Source organism: Sus scrofa, chromosome 9 (genome assembly GCF_054392235.1).
Source record: "Sus scrofa isolate SSC_HxYL_T2T_F1_AM1 chromosome 9, Sscrofa_HxYL_maternal_Yorkshire_Landrace_v2.0, whole genome shotgun sequence".
Taxonomy (NCBI): Eukaryota; Metazoa; Chordata; class Mammalia; order Artiodactyla; family Suidae; genus Sus; species Sus scrofa.
The window spans coordinates 99,793,155-99,818,985 of NC_139391.1; the positions used below are offsets into that span (position 1 = coordinate 99,793,155).

Here is a 25,831-nt window from a genome sequence, read left to right on the forward strand (position 1 = left end):
GAGACTTGCAGCACTGCCAGCATCTGTACAAGCATGCATATTTCTATATCCTTAAGTGCAGGCACGCCTATAGTTGTCTGCCTAAAATTATAGTATACCTGATAAGAGGGACGAAGAAACTTAGATGTAGCAGGAAAACAAGTGGGGTATGTAAGGCGGCGCTCCACTGCGCTCCACTGCACTCCGGGCTCAGCCTCTGGACACTAATCTGCTGAGCCAGTGCTGGCACGAATAAACTCTGCTTTCTGCTAAAAAGCCTTGGTGTCTGGTTTCTCTGCACTTAAGCCCTGCTTACACATGATATTTGCTTTGCAATATTGCATCAGTTATCAAAATGAAGATTCTTTTTAAATTTTATTGGCGTATATTTGACTTACAATCTTGTATGTTTCAGGTGTATAGCAAAGTGAATCCATGTATCCATCCTTTTTTCCATACAGATAATAACCATTGAGTAGCTTTCCCTGAGCTATACAGTAGGTACTTGTTAGTTATCTATTTTATATATATTAGTGTGTATGTGTTAATCCCATCCTTTGATTTTATCTCCCCCCATGGTTTCCCCTTTGGTAACCCTAAATTTGATTTAAAAAATCTGTGAGTTTGTTTCTATTTTATCAAGTTCGTTTGCATCATTTTTATTAGATTCTACATATGTGATATCATATGATATTTCTCTTTGATTTACTTCACTAAATATGATAATTTCTAGGTTGATCCATGTTACTGCAAATGGCATTATTCCATTCTTCTTATGGCTGAGAAATATTCCAGTGTGTATGTACAACATATTCTTTATCCATTCCTCTGTCAGTGGACATTTAGGTTGCTTCTACATCTTGGCTATTGTAAATAATGCTGCAGTGAACATTGGGGTGCAGGCATCTTTTTGAATTATGGTTTTCTCTAGATACATTCTTAGCAGTGGGATTGCTGGATCATTTTGTGATTCTATATTTAGTTTTGAAGGAACTTCCATACTGTTCTCCATAGTGGTTACACCAATTTATATTCCCACCAACAGTATGGGAGGGTTCCCTTTTCTCTAGACTCTTGCCATCATTTATTGTCTGTAGACTTTATGATGATGGCCATTCTGACTGGTGTGAGGTGGTACCTCATTTTACTTTTGGCTTGCATTTCTCTAATAAGCAGTGATATTGGGCATCTTTTTGTGTGTTTTTTGGCCATCTGTCTTCTTTGGAGAAACGTCTATTTAGATCTTCTGGCTATTTATCGTTAACTCTTGAAAGTGTTCTAATTACTCCCAGTATTCTTGATTGCAAAATCCATGCGTAAATTTTTACTTAGCAAAAATTCACTGACATAGTTTACTGCTTGACTGCCAGCAGTTTCCATCTCAGCACTTAGACTGGAGATTTGATATTTCTGCAGATGCTGCAAGGACAGGCCCAAGAGACAAATGAGCAAGCCAGAACTCAGGTCCAGAAACTCATGCAGAATCCCTCCTCCCTCCCAAAGCTATGGCTGCTGGCACTTTTTATGCTGCTGTAGCCGGTGCTACTCCAATCTGGTCTAAGATCCTGACTTGGCAGTCCCCATGGTGCCCTAAACTACCCGAAGGCATTAGTTTATGGGCAATGCCACTGCTTGGCATTCATACTTTTCACCATGTCCACAGGCTTGAGTCAGCAGGTACTGACTGCTCCTAGACCACTGCCATGGGAGTATCCTGCCATACAGTGTGTCTCCTCTGCTAACACGCAAGCTCTTTGTTCCATCAGACATCACTTAACTCAAGGCCAAATAATTTTAAGATGGTAAAAGCAAAGCATTAAACACAGTATGGGGCCCCTGTAAGCATGAGATCCATGCAACTAGACACATCAAATGCCCCTGAAGCCAACTCTGATAGTAGGTAATAAATGACAAGATGGTTATTGATTTGGAAGTAGCAAAACTGAAAGATTAGATAATACCGAAGTTTGGGGAGACGGTTTTATCACATTTATTGCTCACCAGAGAGTTTTCACTGTAGAAAAGACTTTTAACAAAGATTTGATTAAACTATCAAAGACGGCCAACTATTTTTTTCATTTTCCAATCTTGTTCTTTCTGATGGCATGAAACCAAAGCAATCGAGGGAGGAGGGATTAGAGTGTTTGACAAAATCAAGAACATGATCTTCTTCTTACCATGTTCTTCCTGGATTGAGTCCTAATTTTCCAGGAACAAATCCAATGCTTATTTCATGGTTAGTCCCTGGGCCACCCACTTGTGTAAGAAAACTTAGGCTAGTCTGCCATAGTCTGAGTATTAAAATAAGATAAAACAGTAAATTAGCTGCCCTCAATACAGCAAGAAATTGATTCATATAGTATTATTCAGATTTTGAATGCTATCATATTCTATATTTGAGAGGCAGAAAGCCTTTTCAGTGCTTAAATCTTTTTCTCAAGGTCACACAATTTATAGGCAGTAGAACCTGGGCTTGAGCACAGAATGTCTGACTTCAGAGCTGCAATCAGAATCTGTTTCTCAATATTCCCAATACTACCTGTTCATCTTTTAACCTTAAGATTCACATAACTACTCATTCCTGCTCAAAAAAAAAAAAAAAACAAATCAAAAAGCAAAACCTTGGTAGATTCCTTAGAAAATATTTTTCTCACTCTCTTAATGAGTATTTCTCTATAATCCTTTCCTCTTTGCTGCCTTGATAATCTCAGTTTACATGTCATAAGGAAAACAGATGTAAATAGATGAAACCAACTATGTTCTTCTCCTCCAATATATGTAGTAAGAATTCTCTAATATGATGTAAGAATTCTGCCTTCTGGTCTAAGTGGGAACCAGTTGTGCTATGGAGTATATCATTTGCTTCTCAAGGATATCAATTACCAACTATAGCCCTTCTCTACCACACGATCATTGTCTCCTTTTATATTAGATTGTTCCATCAAGATAGAACATAGAGTACTACACCTTAATATTTTAAAAAAAAAGCTACTTCTTGAAAGAATTCTTTAGATATTTCTCTATTCATTCCATTCCATTTGGTTATATCCCCAACCTACTCCAGTGACTTATTGATCTTGCTAAGGTCAATGACCAACTTTTTATCTTCAATTTATTTGATTTCTTAGCAGCATTTTAAGATGAATGACCTCCTCTCCTTTATTAAAGCATGCTATTCCTTAGGTAAATGTCTCTCAGTTGTTCCCAGATAAGCAGCCAGCCTGAGCACCAGGATGAACATTGCTCAAAGCTTAGTTCATTTGTCAGGACTGACAATGCTACACACACATGCTAAGAGGGTAGGAAAATCTTTCTTACTCATATAATAAGGCTTTCAAAGGACATCAAAATGGTTCTTAAGTGGGTCCAAAAATGGCTCATGAGAGCAGGCAAAGGAGACTGGTCTAGGGTTTTTATTATGGTTAGAGTGTGATGCCACATAATGGTTCTCACATAGGCAGAAGTTTTTGAGGTTTGAACCTCTCACCAGGAGAAGCAGAAGAAAGCTAGACTTTTTTATCAGCTTGTCTAAATATGGCCAGAATAGGAAGAGAAAGAAGTAAGGCTAAAAACTGTCAGCAGTCAAACATAGAAAAATGGATTCAGATCCTTTATAATAACTGGGGGCTTTAAAAAAAGCAAATTATTGGGTCCCTTCTGAAATCTACTGAATCAGAAACTGGGAGTATGGGGTCTGAAATATGTGTCTGAACAAGATTTCTAGGAGATAACACACCCTCAAATATGAAAACTGTTCTAGGTTCCAAAAAAACAAAGTTTTACTGTATTTTTTCAGTCTCCTTTGCTAGGCTTTCTACCTAGACTCTAAATAAACAGAATTCCAGCCTTCTCTACTCTACCTGAATTGTCTTTTGTGGCTTTAAAGTTCATAAAGAAGATATGACTTCCAAATTGTTCACCCCTCTCTGGCTCTCTCCACTGTGTTTCAGTCTTATTTTTACATATGTATTCTCAAATTCTCATCTTTAAACATATGTCTGTTTTGTTTTGTTTCATAGTGTACAAATCTCTTGGGCTTGTGGAACTACTCCACGAAGCTTCTTAGACCTGGAAGAACATTCTCATAGGGTAAGTACTTCCTCTTTCAGCTATGATGGCAATACTAGCCAAGTCTTTTTTACTCCCGAACAACCTCACGAAAAATCTTCTTATTATTCTGACTATAGCATATATCATAAGGGCTTGTAAATATATACACAAAAGTAAAAAAATAAGTGAAGCTGGTTGATATTAATTAATATTTTCTTAAGAATTTCAGCTGAAAGTTATTTCATAAACAAAAGTTACTAAACTTAGTTCAAACAGAGATGTGGATCAATTCTCTCCAGTCAAACTGGTTTACTAATTTTTAGCAGTCATGTGCCTGTGGTTACAGAACTCCCCACAAGCTTCAGCCTGCCCCCACATGCTTTCAAATACCCATACATCTTGGATCTGATTCAAACTCATCTGTGGTTTTAAGAAATAGAGAAATAAATTTAAGAATGCTCATCATTATATGGCTTATAAATGGAATATAAGAGCTACTTTCCCCATAGTAATTTAAAGCAGACAAAGTCAATTCAGATTAAAAAAAATTAATTAAGCTACAGTCACATTATAAACAAATAATCTGAAATCCAAGGCTCCCTTACCACCCACATCTTGGGAAAGCTGAGTAGGGAAAAACAGCTAAAAATTTACTAAATTACTAAAGGTGAAATGTGGATTAGCAAGACTGTGCATAATATCTAGGAGCCCCAGATAAATGAATAGTTTTAATTCACTGTCAGGAGCTCAGCGGAACTGGAGAGAAAGCTGAGCTGTCAGATGTCAGAGTAGTTAATTAAAGCCACAAACCAAACCTGAAAGTAAGAGTGAAGCCTTTAGTCACTTACTCTGATGCTATGAGCAAGAGTCTAAAACCAGAAAAAGTGTTGCCTCTCCCCTACTAATCTCTGCCCTCACAGTAGAGGTTCAGGTGAACAGATACAGGACATGGGAATCATCTCATTGTTCAGGGAGCTCTGCACAAAGGCTAAACAGCTCCTGCAATTTTATTGGATATGGGGGGGGGGGGAGTCTGGGAAGAGAGTAAAGGAGAAGGGAGAGGAATGGAAAAGTACTGAATACTGAGTCAGAGCAGAGCAAAGTATCTTCAGAGTTTCCTAATAAGGAAACCTCCAAATGAAGGCACTTGGGCCAGGAATGTTAAAGAGTGTGGTCAGCCAGGGGCTCCTGACTCCTAGATTACAACGCCTTTTACAGACTGGCTGTCCACCAAGGCTTGTATGGGAGGGCCAGTTTTTGACTTGCCATGTACTGCCTTTGTAATTGCCTATGGTTGAGACTAAAAAAATCATACCCAGATTTTTTGGCAGATACTCTAACTCTTCATTCATAGGGTAGTCTCCACAAGCATTCAGAGGAACTAGAGAGTTGAAACAAAATAGAAAACAATTTTTAAGATCATAGATTTGATCAATTCAATTGCATTAAATTTAAATTCTCTAAACATTCCAGTCAAGTGTCAGATTTTCGGATAAGAGATTTTAAAAAGAACTATGAAGTCTCCAAGGAACCCATTTAAAATATAGATAAACAGGTAAGTTTAAAGCAAATGGATGGGAAAAAAAATGTATAACATGAAGAGACTAACCAAAAGAAAGGGGAACTGGCTATATTACCTTGGACAAAATAGAATTTAGAAAATGAATATTTTTAGAAACAAAGATATTACATAATAATAAAGTAAATTTAGGGAGAAGATATAACAACTTTAAGATGTGTATGCTCCTAACAACAGAGCTTTTTAAGTCATAAAACAGGCAAACACTGATGGAATTGAAATAAGAAATATACAAATCCATGATCATAGATGGATATGTCAAATCTCCCCAGAGTAATTAATAGACCAAGTATACTAAATCCAAAAGGATACAGAACAGGAATCAGGAAATTATGACCCATGGGCAAACTAAACAAAGTGTTATGGAATCATAGTCACATTTATTCATCTATATATTATCCATAGTTGCTTTCATATACATTTTAGAGTTGAAGAGTTGTGATAGAGACAGTATGACCTAAAAGACTAAGATGTGTATTATTTGGTTCTTTAAGAAAAAGTTTCCTGATTCCTGATATGGAAGAGCTGAACAACACTACCAATCAACTTGACTTCTATGATATAGCACACAATATTAACCACATATACCAGTGTGCATTTAAGAGTGCACATGGAACATTAACCAAAATAGATCATATTCTGGGCTGTAAAACAAACCTGAACAATATAAGCAGCAAAATCATACAAGTGTGTTCTCAGTGCACAGTAGAATTAAACTAGAGCTCAGTAAAATAAATACATTAGGAAAGTGTTAAAATACTTAGAAATTAAAGAAACAATCTGTTTAAAAAACCCATGGGATAAAGATAATATCATAAGGAAAATTAGAAAAAAAATTAATGGATTGATACTGAAAACACATTGAAAAATTTGTGAGATCCAGATTGTTTATACAGACATAGATATACTTTAGATGTAATACATATATATTCAACATAGCTTTATGTTTTATGTATATATATAAAGAAATAGAAAATGAAAAGTAAATTAAATTCAAAGCAAGAATAGATGAAAAACTTTATCTTCAATAAAGATGGGAGAATATATTAATGAAATCAAAACAAGATTTTTTAATCCACAAAACCAAAGGTTGATGACCTTAAATGCTAACAAATTGATAAATCTCTAGTCATAGTGACAAAATAAAAAAGAATTTCATATTACCAATATCAGAGATGAAAAATGGGACATCACGACAGACCCTACAGACCTTAAATGGTTAATTACATACTATGATGAATGAATTCATGCTCCAAAATTTGATAACCTAAATGAAATGAACACATTCTTTGAAGGATACAAACAACTAATGCCTACAGAAGAAGAAACAGAAAACCTGAAATAGGTGCATATCTGTTAAAGTCTTTAATAAGCTTCAAACATTTGTCAAATTCATCAAATATTTAGGGGAAAATAATATGTTAAGAAAAAGAGGAGGAAGTATTTCTCAAGTTATTTTATAAAGTCTATAAAACAAATCCAGATAAATTATAAGAAAATAAAATTATAAAACAATATTCATTACTAACAACACAAATATTATTCTGAAAAAATAATAAAATGCAGACATTCATAAAAAAGCTAACATATAATGATCATGCGAGGGTTTATCCCAGTGACTCAAGATCAGTGCAATATTTGAAAAAAATCAATTAATTCATCATGGCAGCACATAAAAGGAGAAAAATTATTTAGCCTTTGCAACAGATGCAGAAAACATTTGGAACGATGCAATTCACATTTATGATAAAAATTCTAAGAAATTCACAAGTTAAAGATATGTACTCCACTTGATAAAAAGCATCCACCAAAATCCTACAGCCAATATCATACTTAATGACAAAATGCTGAATTTTCCTGCTATAATCAGGAACAAGACAAGGATGCTTAATTTCATGAATCCTATTCAGCAACACTGCAGTTTTGGTCAAAATAAATTCAGATTATAAATAATCTGCCCTACATTAGAAGTCAGCAATATTACCAATGTAGTAAATCTGATTCTTCAAAAAAGTCTACTGAAAGAAGTGAGTTTAGCATGGTTACAGAATGAAAGTTCAGTTATCTAATTACTGTTATAAACAACTGGAAATTTAAAAATAAAATTTACTTATCACCATAGCATCTACAAAATGGAAAATGTTTGTTAAAAACTTTAAAAAATGCATCCAAGATATTTGTGCTAATAACTGCAAAACATAAATGAAAAAAAACCCTAAATAATGATGACATATAATGTGTCAATGGACTTTGTTTCAACATTGTTATGATGTCATTTATCAATTCAATAAAGTCAAAACAATTCTAAGCAAAATTCCAAAATCCATTAACTCTAACAGATTATATATACAACTTTTCAAAAAAAGAAAAAATTTGGAGGACTCACACTACCAGATTTTAGTACTAAATATAAATACAGTGATAAAGTCAGCAGAATAATGGACAAAGAATAGATGCAGTGATAAATGGGACGGAAAAGAATCCAGAAATAGACTGACACAACTCATTTTTGACAAACTTCAAAAGTAATTTAATGAGAAAAGAATAGTCTTTTCAATAAATTATGCTGGACTAATTTGCTATCCTTATGTGATATATATTTTACCACATAAAATTAACTTGGAATGAATCAGATATAAATATGAAATATAAAACTATGTAATTTAATCTTAAAAACATGGAAAAATTTCAGCCTTAAATTAGGAAATGCTTTTACGATTCGAAATCTAAAGTAGAAACAATTAAAGAAAAAATTTAGGCCTTAAAAACTCTTGCTCTTCAATGACATGAAGTGAATGAAAAGACAAACCACAAACTGAGGGGAAAAGATTTTCAAAATGTACTTCTGACCAAAAGGAAAAATCTTAAATGTATAAATAACTCTCACAATCCAATAATAATTAAACAGCCCAATTTAAAAAAATATGGACAGTACATTTAAAGAGACATTTTAACAATGAAGATACCTAGATAGTAAATAAATACATAAAAAGATGTTTAACATCATTAGCCATTTGGAAAATGCAAATGAAATCCACTGTGAGGTAACACTAGCTACATAATAGAATAGTAATGATAATAATAGTGATTATATGCTTTGATAATTATTATTATGTTATTGCTACTACAATTCTTATAATGCCAAGTGCTGGAAAAGATGCAGGGCAACTAGAAATCTCAAACATTGTGGTGAAACAATTTTAAATTTTTGTTGGTGAAGTCATTTTGCAACTCCACTTTAAAAATCACTTTGGCTGTTTTAAACATGAACTTAATCACATGCCTCAGCAATGCCAGCTAGCCCAAGGCAGTTACCCAAAAGAAACTTAATAAAAATCATTTAAAAAAATAAATAAAAACAATGAGGACCCAACGTTTAGCACAGGGGACTCTATTCAGTATTCTATAATAACCTATGTAGGAAAAGAATCTGAAAAAGAATGACTCTATGTAAATGTTTAACTGAATCACTTTGCTGTATACCTGAAACTAGCACAACATTGTAGAGCAAGTATACTCCAAAAGAATAGAAAAGAGAGAGAAAAAAAAAGCTGAACACAAATGTTTATGGTGGTTTTATTAAGAATCAACAAAAATTTTCAAGTATCTTTCAAAGAGTGAACTAAAAAAAAAAAATGCTGGGTGCATTCTTGCTGTATACTACCAACATTATTGATCTATTCAACAACATGCATAAGTCTCAAGTCTCAGGAAGCCTGATTCAAAAGACCACATATAATTCTTTTACATAAAATGTTGACAAAAGCAAAATTTCAGGACAGAAAACATATCTGTTATGTGAGGTTATGAGTTGAATGGGGGGATTGACCATGAAAAAGATGAGGGGATTATAGGGGAATTGATGGCTATGTTCTAATCTTGGATTATTACACAAATGTAATTGTTGAAATATATATAAATGAATACCTTAAATGGAAATTTTTACTTTACTTAAATTATAGGTCAATAAACTTGAGTTTTTAAAATGTGATGGCCAACATTAAATGCATGACAGACTGTAGAAGAGAGCAGAAGACTCAGGCAAGTGGTTATGCCAGAAGTCTGCTATATAAGACTGGGAAACCCACCCATTGCCTAGGTTTCTTGTGGGGGCTAGAACACTTTGTTACCAAAGTGGTAAAGAGTGCTCTAGAAAGGAGTTTACAAACATTTTCATCATTGAAAAGCTCAGTAATGGAGTTATTGAGGGATCCAAGAACAGCACTGGCTAGGTGGTAGCCTTTAATGACAAGGAGCAAGTTAGCATATTTACTGAATGAGCAGTTAGGTCAGAAGGGCAGCTAGTGCCGTACTGACAGTAGTGTATTTTAGAGTGGATTAATCCAGGTTCTGGTATGTGATATGCTGCTATGGGTTTGGTAAACATGTTTTCTCCAGAAGACCAGTGGGAAGGAGAGTCAGAGTAGTTTTTTTCCAGAAGATAGAAGACTATATATATTCAAGGTCTCACCTCAGAGATAAATCCATTCCACTGCTCTTTATTACTATATAGACCAAATGCAAGTCCAGGGGAAAATCAAATTGGTCCATTAAATTGATGGTATCATATAAATTAAACTTGAACAATAAGAAGTAGTAAGTAATCCTGCAAATCTTAAATTACTGTTATATTATGATTTTTTTGGTTGGTGTAATTTTTCTAAATTGTATTTTAATGGGCAATGCTGTATAGTAACATATGTATAGCAATAATATTTTGTTCATTTCATAAAATGTGCTATTTAAAAAAAAACACTCGTGTTTCTCATTTATTCATACAAAGTATATTTATTTTTATGTTCCCATTTTTTATCTTCTCCCAATAACATATTTCACATTGTGTGTTCCATAATTTTAATATCTGAATTACTTATAGGTACATCTATGGCTCTTGTTCTGCTAGTACTTGCTCACTATGCCTTTATTCTATGTATGTGTGCTTTTTCTCTTCTGGTGACACTTTTGAAGTCCCAGCTTTATGTGTCCTCCTGAAGGCTCCTTATCATGTGTAAGGCCTGGGTTTTTATTCCTGTCTCTTAGACAGCTCTTAAGCTAAAACTTAAGGTCACAGAGGCTCTGAGCTACTCTTTCAGCAAGGGTTAGCTCACCTCACTGAATCCATGCTCTTGCTTGGTCTGAGTCTTTCCTGACCTTCTTGCCAGTTCAGCTGGGCATATAAAGTAACATTTTCTGAATTTTATCTAGTCTTTTTGGATGTTTATCATGGAAGTTTGTTCAGGATACTCCAGCACATTCTCCATTCATTCTTCAATTCATTCCATTTTGAACTCTACATGTAGGAATGCACTACTTTTGTCGTTTTTCAAATAATATATATTTTAGAGCTCCATTTTATTCAGCTTCTTGGCCAGAATCTATGAAGTAGGTTACACCTGCATACACTATATCTGTACCTGGATCCTTTCAATTTTTGAAAGTAATATCAATATCTGTCATTCACCATATCTATAATGCAGTATTATATTTACTTTGGGAATAATGCCAAATCCTGTGAAGTAGAAAATTAAAGAACCTAGAGCAGATGGAGAGTTTTCTTTATAGAACTTTTAATACTGCCCAGGCAAAAGAGATGTTGCTTAAAGCAGCAAAAATGGCATATCTGGCTCAACAAATGTTGCTTAAAGCAGCAAAAATGGCATATCTGGTATTCTATTCACCAAAATCTACTCATACTGGACTTCCATAGCTCATTACAATTCATAACGATAACTAACAAACTGAATTATATTAGTTCTTTCTCTAAAGAGCAGCTACTAACTAGGTATATTCCAATTATGTATTTGGGAACTGTGGTAATTAATACTGGAGGTGTCCATGGACTCAGTGGGCCCACTCTGAGGTTGATGGGACTAGGATTCCGCTCATGATTACCTGACACTCACGTGCTGCCACTTTAGAACAAAGATTCTTGGAGTTCCTGTCGTGGCTAAGTGGTTAACGAATCCGATTAGGAACCATGAGGTTACGGGTTCGATCCCTGGCCTTGCTCAGTGGGTTAAGGATCTGGCGTTGCCGTGAGCTGTGGTGTAGGTTGCAGACTCGGCTTGGATCCCATTGCTGTGGCTCTGACATAGGCCGGTGGCTACAGCTCTGATTCAACCCCTAGTCTGGTAACCTCCATATGCCGTGGGAGCAGCCCAAGAAATGGCAAAAAGACCAAAAAAAATTTTTTTTAATTAAAAAATAAAATAAATATTCTTGCAGTTCCTTGGTGGCTCAGCAGGTTAAGGATCTGGTTGTCATTCTGAGGCTCTGGTTACAGCTGTGGTGCATGTTTGATCCCTCACTGTGGAACTTCTGCATGCCATGGGTGCAGCCAAAATAACAAAATAAAACAAGGATTCTTTAGGTTTACCAGTATCAACATCAAATCAGGCTCTAAATATCATATCCTTTTGATGAACTGGTATCCCTAGATAAATTTACCTGATAAAAAAAATCTCTAAGGTCACTATGGGGAAAGACTAGGGTAATCTCCACTGTGTTCTTAGATTTAGGCTTGCAGGATCCTTCCTTATGGGAACTCAGGATCTTTTTTAGTAAATGATTGCTGAATCAGAGAACAGATGAAGCTGTGGAAACCAGGCAAAGGGTTGTGACTTTTCTCAGACTTCCACCTTTGTCCTTTCAAATGTATACATACATAAACATATATATACATACACATATATATACACACACATACATATACACATACAGATATCTATATATCTGTATATCTATATATATCTTGCTGGCTCCCTACCTATCTTGCTACCAAACCACCGTGCTTCCTTCTTTTTAAACCAGCTCTACATTTTTAATTGCTTGTTTATTTTCTATAAGAATTGTCAGTTCTTTTCAGATGCCCCTTCCTCCCCCTAACTATGTGAACCATGGCTACTCAGGCATTTTTTTAATACATATATTTATAAGGCATTTAAAGATTTTATATTCTATGTTTTTCTTTACTTGCCAGACCTGTTTGCTCCAATTCATTCCTATATCCAATTGTCTACCTGATGCAAATATTTGCATATTTTTTCAACAACTTACACTTAATACAGCTCCCAAATTGATTTTCTCTATTCAAGCTTAAATAATGCTTATTATGTAATACATTATACATGCATTATATGTATTTTTTGAAATATACTAATAAAACAAATATCTAATAACCTACTAGTTAATAAAATCAACAGAAAGTTACCAACAATATTGAATGTCTAATTTTGTGTTTCTCCCTATGCGTAATTCCCCAGTATCTAATTTAATGAACATAGTATCATAAATTCTGTATGAGTATGGGTTTTTTCATTTAAAACTTTTTTCTTAGATTTTATGTTGGTGTAATACCAATTCATTTTTTTCATTTTTGCATAATATTACTCTGTGTGAATATTCCACAATTTATTTGCCAGTGGATATTTGGTTATTTCCAGAATTTTTGCTATTAAAACCAATGCTGGGAGTTCCCATTGTAGCTCAGTGGAAACAAATCTGACTAGGATCCATGACACAGGTTCGATCCCTGACCTCACAGTGGTCTATGGATCTGGTGTTGCCTTGAGCTGTGGTGCAGGTCACAGATGTGGCTTGGATCCTGTGTTGCTGTGGCTGTGGCATAGGTTCCCTAGCCTGGGAACCTCTATATGCTGCAGGTGTGGCCCTAAAAAGACCAAAAAAAAAAAAAAAAAAAAAAAACAATGCTGTAAGATATCCCAGCCTATTGGTCCATTTTATGCTTGTTGGTTCATGAACCACCTGAGAATTTTCCAAGCCCCTTTCCAGAAGTCAAACTTGTGCAAGAGTTTCTATAGAATATATCCCTAAAAGTGGAATGGCATTGTAGTTTCCTATAAATCTTCAAATTTATAATGCTAAATTTTTCTTGAAATGGCTTTCTCTCATTTGCAGTCCAATCAATAATTTACATAAGTTCTGATTGTTTTACATGCTTTCAAACACTTGGTATAATCTAACATCTATTTTTGTCAAAGCAGGTTATATAAGAATACATCTCATTGAAGTCTTCATTTTCATTTCCCTAAGTAGTAATGTGTGAACAGTTCAACTGACCAAATTTGATTCCTGTTAAGAAATTCTTGTTCGTATTTCTTGTTATTTATTCTATGCTGTTTGTCTTTTTTTAAAAATTTATTCTAATTAGCATTTCATATATTCTAAAAACTTATTATTTGATATATGCCTTAAGTAGCTTTTAGACTGCCTTTTCACTTACACTTTTTAATTCTTGCTAATATAAGGCAAAATTACTTTCGGTCATATTGGTAAATATGCTAATAGTTTTTATAGATTATTTTGGATTGTTTTTAAGTCACTTTATTTTTATCCATTTCTTCCGTTAGACTCTAAACTCATGAAATCTAGTATGTCAGAGTTCTTAAAGCAGCCAATTAAGTGTGTGTTGATTGAATGAAATGAGTTATTCCTACCATCTGTAAAGACCTATAAGCAAAAATGAACAATTATTGGCTTAGTCTTTAAGTAAAAATGTTTTTATATATGGATAACCAAGCCAAATGTTTCATAAAAATAAAAGAGATACACAAGATGTGACTCTCTACCCTCTAGGCATTTTCATAAACACAGATTCCTTTCTTTTCACAACCAAACACATAATCCCTTTATTTAGTCTATTTTGAGCAATAAGCTGTTCTCTCTAATATTTTTTAATACCTATAGCTATTTTTAAAGCATTTCAACATTTGTTTCACTGTGTAGTACTTAGCATGTAAAACAACTTTAATGTAACTTACATCTCCAGGAAATTATTTGAAACACCTGTATTTAACTTTACTGAACACAAGGAAAAATTGCCACATGTTCTGATTCCATGAACCACATCCGCTGAACATTTTAAGAAATATTAGTTGTACCAAAACAAATATATATATATATATATATCTTTATATAATTAAGATGCAGAAAGTAATTAAGATGCAGAAAGTGTATCAGTACAATTAAATAGAAAACTAATTTTGTTCTTTTAAACATGAGAAGTGCCCTCTTTCACAAGAATTTTTTAAAAACTCAGTACAATTATTATATGAGTAAGCAGGGAGAGCTGGAAATAATGCCAAATACTATGAAGTAGAAAATTAAAGAACCTAGAGCAGATGGAGAGTTTTCCTTTATAGAACTTTTAATATTGCCCAAGCAAAAGAGATGTTGCTTAAAGCAGCAAAAATGGCATATCTGGTATTCTATTAACCAAAATCTACTCACACTGAACTTCCATGGCTCATTACAATTCATAACAATAAATAACAAACTGAATTATAAAATATATTTTACGAATATACTAAAAAGCTAGATGCTGTAAGTCAATTTCTTTTATTATTATCTAAGCACAATTCTGAACAGTAATTTTATTAATCAGAGAGCTGCATTTAGTGAGAGAAACATGCATAACCTTGCAACGCAACTATAGGTAACCTTAAATCAATATTTATATTTGTTATTTTGGCAACACAACTGTAGGTAACCATAAATCAATATTTGTATTTGTATTTTGGCATAATTTCACCCAGACCTCCACCAATCGTATTTGGAAGTTTTGATAAAACTGTTATATATTAAAAATGACTAAATTATTTAATTGAATATAGTTTTAATTGACATGATTTAAAGGAATTGTTTCAAAGAGAAAAGAATGAAGGGAAAAAAAATATATTTTAAATAGCAGATTGTTTTCAGTACATCTAGCATTTGTTATATTCCTAAAAAATTGTTTTTCTTAATTTTTAAGGAATTATGGCGAAAACAGTCATTTGGGCAAAGACAGTGTCAGACTGAGAGTTTTAATGAAATAATTATATATAATGATGTTGAAATTATATATAAATACAATTGATATATAAATATAAAATATATCAAATATGTGTATATGCATATTTTATATAATAAAATGTCTTCATACATATGAGCCTGTGTTTGTTTCTTCCTTTCCATTTAAAAAAACAATAATTCTCTTTTTTTGTCTTTAACTGAATTGTCTGCCCCCCACCACATACACATATTTTCTGTCCCTCATTTTCTTGCCCTCTTTCCTTCTCTTTGTCTCTGCAAAACAAAAAGGGGCAAAAGAATAATTGTAAAATACTAAAGTGCAAAAGTTCCATAACAAATCCTGCAGGTTATAGTCACTAGTATTCTTCCCTAAATCAACTCTTTCAATTAGGATTGCTAGTGATAAACCATCTAACCAACGAGTCTTCCCCAGGTTTTTAAAACTACAAACATGGGGTCTAGTGCTCGAAACCAGGCCTTCTAGATTAAAATGGCTTGATCTTCCTCATTGCGTTTTGATTGACATAAAGTGGACAAGATGGGTTTTTGCGATACTATAGAATATAATTGGCATTTCTCAGGAACCAGTTGAATGTGGAAGAGAAAGGAATTGGAGTAGTCAAAAAATATTCTAATACATGAGTATGTCAGTGAGGCATTGATCAGGAAACATAAATTGCATTAGATATTTTAACAGATGGAACTTAATATAGGCAATTGGTTACACTGGTATTAGAGGCTGGGAAATTTAAAGATAAAACTAAATATATAACTGCAGGAAGCAGCTATCCTGGAAAGGAGGGCATGAATGGAAGAAGGTTTCCAGGTTGTTTTAATCAGAACCTAGAAACTCAGAGGTGGGCTCTATGAATGTAGAGTTCAGACCCCTGAGGAGTAAGTGCTGCAGGCTGATGTAAAGGTACATTAAAGCTGGTTCTGTGTATGCAAAGAGAAGCTGGAGGTGGCAACAACTGCTGCTAGGATGCTGCTAACAGATACAGCAAATGGAAGATGGTGCATCCTCCCTTCCTCCTGCTTACCAGTCTCTCTGTATTGCTACATATGGTACTAAAAGGAAGTCCATTAGTAAAGAGGAAACGTAATATGCAAATTCTTCACAGCTTCTGGGTTTGGTTTTGTTTGTTTGTTTTTTGCCTTTTTTAAAGAGTAAACTACAAATGTAATAAATTCATTGAGTAATAAAAATAAATAAATAAATTAGATTGTTTGGTTTAAAAAAAAAATGTAAACTTCTTCTGAGACAGAAATGGTATATAACTAGTACAATTACAGAGAGACCAAAGATAAAGTGATTAACTTGGCAGTACTGGTGTTGATGAGGTAGATAATAAATTCAGAACTGAACCAGTTCAATTTAAAGCATTTGTGGGATACATAAGTAGAACCCAAGTAGTTGAATATTTGTGTATATCTGGAGCATAGAGGGGAAAATAATTAGCAACATAGACATCATACATTCACTCATATTCATTTGATCACTCATTCATTAAATATAGCACTGACATATAGGTACTAATAGAACCATAGGCTGGTTTATAACATCCAGATAAATAAGAAATATTGAGAAAAGAAGAGCTAAGGACGTAAATCCTAGGATCTCCATTTGTAAAAAGGCAAGCTAAAAAAGTTCATGCTATTTACTGCTTACTAGATGTCTGACCTTGGCTATTTGGCCCCTTTGTACCTCAATTTTCTTTTTTTGTAAAATGATGACAATAATATTTGCTTCATAGGATTGTTGTGAGTTTTAAGACAATCATTGGCAGATGTTTATTATAACTCCAAGTGTATTGTAAGTGTCTACTCAGCACTAGCGTTTATTGAGATTACAGGAACACTGAAATAAAAAGTTAGCAAAGAATTAATTCCTACTATTGTTAAAGAAATAATTGGATGTTAAGACGTGTATATTGAACAAACAGCAATTTTTTTTTCTACTTTTTGCCCTTGTGCTACACAACCTGATGTCTACCATTCACGTAATGGTATCTAGCAATGAGATAGCCAAGATGATTCTCCATTTGATTAAAGTACAAAGCTGGTTTTCTGCTTAAATGCACGCTGAATGTTATTCAAGACTCTTGAAATTATACAAGTTGATTTCTGACATATAAGTGAGAGGATCCACAACAGAATAAATGGTAAAAGAAGAATGAAGTTAAATGCATGCTACAAACTTAGAGTTCCATTAAAACAGTAAAGTGAGATAGAATTTGATGTGAATTCAGCTTTCAAAAATGCAATGAGATTTTTTAGTTATGTAGGAACATTTACAAAGAAAAATGCCTGTGCAAAATGTATAACACAAGGTGAAATTACTGAGTTGATAAGGAATCAGAATTGAGATACTTCATAATTCAGTCGATTAAACACAAAAGTAATAGCTTGGCACATTTTCATAGTAAAATTCTTCTCTCTTGTCTTATTGTTAAAATCAACAGCTACAGTTGTATCATTCAATATTGTGCCCTCAGAGTTTCTCTAAGATATATGCATAAAAAATAATCTAAAAAGAGACTGCCATGATTTAGACATCTTGCACATAAGAGAATATGAAAGCCTTACTTATTAGCTTGCTCATTTATGCAGTACAGTTCATTCAAAAATAACTTTTTCAGCTTTTTCTGCCTCAAATATGAATTTATTTTATTCCAGTTATTTGGGGTGCAATACATTTGAACTACTAGTTCGTATACTTCACCTTGTCTAAAAATATATGATAAATACATAAAGAAGACAGTTTATGCTTGAATATATAAACTACAACTTATTTTACCCCTGATGATCCCATCTTTAGCCAATGAAATAAAAAACTGGGCCAAATTTGGAAAGATGTAAGTAAAAATCGTGGCTTAGTTGTTTCCACTACTCAAAAAGGAGAATTTTATAAACACCTGGAAAAAGTGAGTAAGGAATCAAAAATATAGAATATACATTCCTTAAAAAGAAGACAGGTCAAACAACTTTCAACTCCTTTTTTTTTTTTTTAATTTTCTAGGATTGGGGGCAGTGGATGGATCTAATAAATGTCAGTTCCCGGAGTTCCCGTCGTGGCGCAGTGGTTAATGAATCCGACTAGGAACCATGAGGTTGTGGGTCCGGTCCCTGCCCTTGCTCAGTGGGTTAAGGATCTGGCGTTGCCGTGAGCTGTGGTGTAAGTTGCAGACGCAGCTCGGATCCCGCGTTGCTGTGGCTCTGGCGTAGGCGGGTGGCTACAGCTCCGATTCGACCCCTAGCCTAGGAACCTCCATATGCCATGGGAGCGGCCCAAAGAAATAGCAAAAAGACAAAAAAAAAAATAAATAAATAAAAAAATAAAAATAAAAATAAATGTCAGTTCCCGAAACTCATAGTTGAAGGAATTCTTTGAACAACTGCTTTAATACTTGAGTTTGTTCAATCATAATGTAAGTCTTGAAATTCATGTTATTGAGAGCCTAGAGATGAGGTTAATTTGCCATCTCCTATAAGGGCAAATGGTTAATGTTTTTTACATCTTTTGTTAAATTACATATGTACATATTATAGCCAATATCAAGAAATAAATATTCAGTACTGTCATTCTTATTCTGCCTTTATTCAATATAAATCAAATTTAACTTGCCATATTTTACTAACAATTGTGGTATTTTATTTTTTAACTGAAAATATGTTCTGGGTGTTTGTTTTAAAATTAACATAAAAGTCTATATTTTTACTTAGCAATATTTATCTCATTATCCCTGTCATAATTTTACATAAGAATTAAATTAGTTAACTTTTTGATAAAAAAATTTACAAAAATGGTAAGTAATTTTAGTTTGGGGAATATCTGCTATTTATTAATATTATTCTGAAAGAATTATCATTTAAAATATTGGTTATTTTTCCTACTTACCCACTTTTAGATGCCCAGAAATTTATGGTCTAGCTTTTAACAAAGCCAAATATGCAAAATAATAAATGTAGAGCAAAGCTGATCTGAATAGGAAGTTTGAAAGGACTTTTCCTCAAAGGTACTATGAAATGACATGAAATGTATGTTCTAGTTCCATAATTCTTTATTTACAAACATTATTATCAGTATACAGCATAGATTTTATTGCAACTATGAGAAATCTGTGCATTTTTTTCACACAGAATATTATAATATTTAGTCAATATCAGCTCTGATGTTCTTTAAGAGGAGGATCTATAAATGCAGGAAAGAAAGTGATGAAATTACTCATAATTGATATTGTAAAGGAAAAAAAGGGTGGCTTTGATTCAACTTGACTCACATGATGGGATTAAACAAAACGTTGGAAGGTACAAGTGAAAGGTGGTGAAATTCGTATTACTACAATGTCAACTTGACTGGTATAATCGTTATCTATGTATAAATACAGAGTTTCTGAAAGTGACAGGGCTTGGCTTAGAGATCTAAGAATCCAAGTAAGAGTGCCTAGACTGCCTGGAGCCACAGGTTTAAGAACTGTCAACCAGCTCTTTCCTCTTTCCGATACAGATAAACCAGGTTCTCAAAAGCTAGCTCCTTGTATGGGGTGGAGTGGAGATCTCTCAATGACACCTTCAAATCATGGCTGGACTATACTTCGGGAAATCTCACAGATTATTTTTTCTGTCTTATGCAATAGAACAGGTTTGTCTTTGCTACAATTCTGAAACCCAGATCAAAATACCAGGTGGGCTGATAACCACCATATCCCAATAAAGTAGTTGGAATTTTAAATCTTTTCATCCCTTTTACTGACAATGATTTTTTCTTTTTTTTTTTTTTTTTAGGAATTAAGAATTGGAGAATTAATTTTGTAAAAATTCCAGAAAGATGACCTCTGATCATTATGTATAAACTACTTTGATCATCCAGTTAAGAGTTGAAAAGGAAAAATAAAACATGAAGTGGAAATCTCTGGTGGAACTCCTGTGTCAGATGGTAAATGGGACAAGCTAATGCAAAAGCTATGGAACTCAGGGGAGGTTTTAATCACTCAGCTAATGCAACCCAGCCCACATGCCCCACTGAAAGGAGTATTCAGTTAATCAGATGACACTGTAACAGTCTAGAAACAGTAAGAAAAATTGAAACATTGGACCTCAACATCTTAAGGTTTTTTTTTTTGAAAATCTAAAGGTAACAAATTTTGTCTTTTTTTCCAAAGAAAAGCAAGAACACCATTAAAGTAGAAATGCATTCAGTTTATTTAAGGAAGGTAAATGAAGAGATTCAGCAGGCTTTATTTAAAAAGTAATTTAGTTTATGAGGATAATTAATAAGAATAAAGAGAACAAGATCAGGCAAACAATACACTTATCATGTAAGTTGATGAAAAGAAACACAAAACTCTTTCAAGAATTCAACCAATAGGAAGTTCCTGCTGTGGCCCCACTGTAATAAACCCGACTAGTATACACGAGGATGTGGGTTCTATCCCTGGCCTCACTCAGTGGATTAAGGATCCGGCATTTCTATGAGCTGCAGTGTAGTGTGCAGATGTGGCTTGGACCCAGCTCTGATTCTGTCCCTCGCCTGGGAACTTCCATATGCCACAGGTATGGCCCTAAAAAGCAAAAAAAAAAAGAATTCAACTAATAAAAATGGCAACATAGATAAGTATTTCCTTTCTTCGTGAGAAAAGATTATTCAATCTGAATAAAAATATTTTTCTACATAATTATTATTTATGTTCATCAAAAGAATTAGCAATATTAAAATTTCTTAAATGAAAGAGTTGTAATATAAGTACTAAAGGATTTAGAAGCTTCTAAATTGTGTTTTCAGGAGTTCCCGTCGTGGCTCAGTGGTTAACGAATGTGACTAGGAACCATTAGGATGCGGGTTCCGTCCCTGGCCTTGCTCAGTGGGTTAAGGATCTGGTGTTGCCATGAGCTGTGGTGTAGGTCTCAGGTGCGGCTCGGATCCCTCATTGTGGTGGCTCTGGTGTAGACCAGTGGCTCCAGCTCTGATTAGACCCCTAGCCTGGGAACCTCCATAGGCCGCAGGAGCAGCCTTAGAAAAGGTAAAAAGATAAATAGATAAATAAATAAATAAATAAATAGTGTTTTCATGGACCGGGTTTTGGAAGCATAAAAAGGGTGATAGACAATGCAGAAACAATTCCACTTGCTTTGAAATAACTTACATACCAATTAAACATCACTGCAATTTAAAAAATCCACTCAAAATATTATTTCTTTGTGGTCAATGTGTCATATTTAATTCACAGTCATAAAAAATATTTGCACAATACTCTCAAACTGAGGACATTAGAGACTTATTATGGCTGAGTACAGTACTTCCTGAAAGTAAAAATTGTACTAAAACCCTCTCAGCTATATATGAGAACAGAACACAAAAAACAAGCACACTCTTTAGGTGAATGTCTGCAAAAAAAGGAGCAAAGGATTTCTTAAAGCCTTATATATCCACCCAATGCCAAAATATTTGAGAAACACCATATTTATCTCTGAAATCAAGAACTCTTTGTGATAGACAACTATTCCTTTATTCTCCAAGAAAAAGGTTCAAAATGCATAGCAACAGCAGCTGCTTTCTCTGAATGTGGAAAAGTAGCCAGGAATCAGTCTATAATTACCTTTAATGGACATCAATTTACTTGTCTAGAATTTTCAATTTGCAACATCTCAGGAATTTGCAGGTGTCACAACTTCACAACACTTAGCCATTGAAAGCAATAGTAACTGTGAAGACTAGTGACTTAGACAGAAAAGTTCAAAGAGGCCTGTGGTATATCACTAAACAGTTGACCTGTGCTCCCCAAAGCCACCAGATCCCTGAGACATACAGCAAAATTGTAAAGGTAAATCACTAAGCAATATATTCCAACAGGAGTTCTCAAAAAAAATTCTGGTTTATAATAGACATTGGGAGGTTATTGGTTTTATCCTTGCTACCCTACAAAAACAATTTACTTAAGGAAGCTTCTCTGGCATTTAGTCTTTTACATAATTTCCTGCCCCCATAACAGCTATTACTTGTAAGAACCTCGAGTTCTCTGTATGAAGTTTTACACTATTGCAACTATATTTATGAACTGAAGATTAAAATACATAGGTCTGATACAGGGGCAACTTTTAAAATTTGATATCTTAGAAAATCTGGAATGTTCAGTGACTGGGTGAACACATTTTTAAATTCCTCATAGCGCTTAGCACCATATCTTTCATTAGAGATGTTGGTTAAAAAGCACTAATGAATGAACAAAGAATTAAAGAAGCAATTAAAGGAGTTCCTACTGTGGCATGACAGGACCAGTAGCATCTTGGGAGCACTGGGACAAGAGTTCAATCCCTGGCCTGGCACAGTGGGTTAGGGATCTGGCATTGCTGCAGCTGTGGCTTGGGTTGTGACTATGCTCAGATCTGATCCCTAGCCCAGAAACTCCTTATGCTGCAGAGAGACTAAAAAAGGAAAAAAAAAAAAAAGCAATTAAAGCTATAATTAATTTAATACTGATTAAAATAAACTAATTAAACAGTAGAATACTAATTTCTTCTAGGTTCCTTTATCTGAAATTTTGAACACTAAATTAGTGGTTGATTAGCATGCAGTAGTTTATTCAGCATCTTTGTGCCATCCTATCAAAATGAATTAAACAACAAAGATGAAGATATGAATCTCTTTCACCTGAAGTTTCAAATGTGCCTAATCATATGTAAAAATATTTAATTGTACCAATATCATTGAAATTTCATTATAAAGAACAAAAATTTTTTAATTTTAATGACAGATAAAATTTGTATATGATGCTATAAATTAAACTTGGCTTAAAACCCATATTGTGGTTGAGCAAAAGGTGGTACAGACTTTTCCAAGTTTTGGTAAAATGAACTATAGCTCTATCTATCTACTTAATATCTAAATAGTTATGTGAAATTGGGGGAAAAGTAACTAACATATATAATTTCTTCTACTCGAAACTAAGCATCATTAGTTTAATATTTTCTACTTTTAACTTTCATTTTTATTGATGACTATATTGAGTATTAGACACAGAACGGATTTTTTTTCTTCTTTTTTATTGTCTTTTTGCCTTTTTTAGGGCTGCACTCATAGCATATGGAGTTTCCCAGGCTAGGGGACGAATCAGAGCTGTAGCCACTGGTCTATACCACAGCCACAGTAACACGGGATCCGAGGTGCGTCTGACCTACACCACAGCTCATGGCAATGCCACATCCTTAACCCACCAAGCGAGGCCAGGGATCAAACCCACAACCTCATGGTTCCTAGACAGATTCGCTCATCACTGAGCCACAACAGGAACTCAGAATGAATTTTAAATTTCAATAAAATTTGTTATATCACACAATGCCCAAACAATTAATTGAGTCACTTCCATAAATCAATAAGTTTTGGTAGAAACAAATAACTGGATGGATCAGTTTATTAGTCAGTGCAGCTGGAACATTCCAAGAACTGTATAATCAAATTGTATATATTTTCTACATTTATAGAATCACCTAAATTAGAAGTAGATATTTTAGTTTTACTATAATAGTTCTTTTCTTTTGACATGAGTCTGTGTTTTGCTTTGGTTTTCATTAAACGGATCATTTATTTTTAAAAGCATGTGCTTTACCATGTATTTTAGGTTTTGATTCTCAAAATAACATTGTGGCTTAAAATCTGTAAACTCATGCCCATTAGTTGCTAATATTTCATGTTGGAAAATAAAATTAGCAAGTTTTTAAGTTACGTTATTTAACCATCTGCATTTATATGTATATGTATGTGAGTTCCATGGAGAGAAAAACAACTACTCTTTGTAGCAGAACTTCAGTTTGCATTTAATGGAAAGAGTTGGTAGCTTTTGATTGCCATTACTTAACATCTAACGAATAAATAACTTCTTGTTCAGTATAATGATGAAGTAGCTGAACTTTTTCTTCTGTGAGATAAATATGCTATAATTTCAAGTCCATTTGTAGAAATATAAACCTCAGAAAAATGAAGCTTTTGTTTCAATATTTCTAACACAGTTTCTCCCTAGTTTTACTTTTGATTATTTACTTGTACTATAAGCCATTGTTATGATTGTTTCCTCATTGTGCTGGCAATTAAGCTATTATTTTTCAGTTTCAAATTGTCCCTCCTGTACTGTGTTTGGTAAGGTAGAGCCTGAAACTCGGAGAACCACATTTCTCAAATACCATTTGGCTGCCTGTTGGGTTTCACCAGAGGGAGATGGAAAGTCTGAAGGAAAGGACTTAGACCTTCTGTTTGTTTCTAGTTCCTTCCTGTCTACTTGCTCCAGCAACAGTTCTTTATGCTGGCAGTAAAATCTAACTCCAGTTTGCAGGTTAAGTTTTGCACTCCCAGAACTAGCCTCACTGTGTCTCTTCAGAAATAACTAGCAGCAGGAAACCCTGTTGTGGGCCAGTGGATTAAGAAACTGACTAGTAACCATGTGGATGCAGGTTCCATCCCTGGCCTCACTCAACAGGTTAAGGACCCAACGTTGCTGTGAGCTGTGGCTTGGATCCTGCATTGCTGTGTCTGTGGTGTAGGCCAGGAGCTGCAGTTCCCATTTGACCCCTATCCTTAGGAACTTCCATATGCCTCAGATTCAGCTCTAAAAAGAAAAAGAAAAGAAAAACTAGCAGCAATTGGCTGGCACCCTGTCTTCCAAGGACTAAGTCTCTGATGTGCAGAGCCCTCCTTGACCCGAGGTACCAGCCCTCTCTGACCAGTACCCTCTTCTTCAGAGGTCTGAGTCACATCACTGAAGGCAGAATCCTTCCTTCAAATTCTAGACTGCCAACCAATCCTAACCTCTTGGCTTTGTTTCCCCAGGCTCAGTAGCCCTCTGCTGTAACTCTTTCTGCTTTTTCAGTTCTTCATTACTTGCAAACAATTTCTTACATTAAAATGCTTCTCTGTTAGCATAACTGGTATTTATTTTCCTGGACAGACCCCACTTGAACACTCACTAATCATAGCCCATCATTTAGCTACCTTTCTTAAGGGTTTTAAAAGCCATTCATTCAATTTGAAGTCTGCATTCATGTTTTATTTCATTTTGGCCACATTATATCTAATTTGGAATTAAAGAATTGTAGAAATGTAAAGCTGAAATAGATTATCAAGATCATCCAGCCTAACACTAATATGGAAAAGTACCTGAAGTCACAGAGTTCTTTGGGGATTTTCATACCCATAACAAAAGACCACAAAATGCTGATATAATTAATCTTCTCATATGAACTGGAAACATGTTTAGCAGGAGAAATATAACTATATTATAACTGTGCAAGATAAATTATATCCTAAAGTACAGAAAATATAAGTTGGGGTGTAGCATAATTTGCCATTTCTAATTACTTCCATTAATGTAACATAAGCATTGATTCATTTGTGATACAGTTTGCTGATACTTAGCTGGTAAA

The 25,831-nt window shown here is 34.2% G+C and overlaps 1 protein-coding gene across 2 annotated transcripts in view; it reads right to left on the reverse strand.

Moving 5' to 3' along the window:
- Nucleotides 1-25,831, reverse strand: part of LOC106504979 (uncharacterized) — a 980,193-nt gene that overhangs the window by 589,038 nt on the left and 365,324 nt on the right. The window contains exon 1 of one of the 2 annotated variants that reach the window (XR_014816007.1): nucleotides 99-189. The exons of the other annotated variant lie outside the window; for it this stretch is intronic. The gene's annotated coding sequence lies outside the window, so the exon portion shown is untranslated. Of the gene's footprint in view, nucleotides 1-98; nucleotides 190-25,831 lie in introns of those variants that run through there. 2 annotated transcript variants of the gene reach the window in all.